A 606-nucleotide genomic window follows, 5' to 3' on the forward strand; every position below is an offset into this window, starting at 1 on the left:
TTTGGTTGTATAATTTATAAGCAATTGATAGCAAGCATAGTTTGAATGTTCAGAAAAGGAAAAGTTGAGATCTCTCCCTTGGTCTAGTGGTAGAAAGCTCCGAGGTGAGTTGTCGATGACCAGGGTTCAAGGACTCATCTTCTATAAGAATAAGACAGGGGGGTCATTTCCCCTCTGTTCTCATCTTTTTTAAGGAAAATACTAAATATCATGATAAATCTCCATATAATGGTGACTGGGGTAGGTCAGGGTGTACCAGAGCTGCCTCCTAGAGACCCAAGGGCCAGGGCATCCGCTCGGCTCATCGATAGGGTGGTGCCATCCCAAGTATTGTCACTATTTCTCTAGGTCGAGTCCTAGGTTGTCAGTTAAACATATTTAATTGGGATCTAGTTTTGGTCGCGTTGTTGAGCCGCTCGCTCGACAACAGGCTTGTAGTGACGCGAGATGTGTGCATCATTCTTAGCCTGGTAGATCATCCAATGAGCCTCCTCCTCGGGTGGGGTCTAACATTGCTCCTTTGGGGTGGGAACTTGACTTTTCCGCGATATGCTTTGGCGTGGGTCATGCGATGTCTCGCCGCTCCTGAGTGCGTTTGCTGGTACC

The sequence above is a fragment of the Triticum dicoccoides genome, chromosome 7A, assembly GCF_002162155.2.
Source record: "Triticum dicoccoides isolate Atlit2015 ecotype Zavitan chromosome 7A, WEW_v2.0, whole genome shotgun sequence".
NCBI lineage: Eukaryota > Viridiplantae > Streptophyta > Magnoliopsida > Poales > Poaceae > Triticum > Triticum dicoccoides.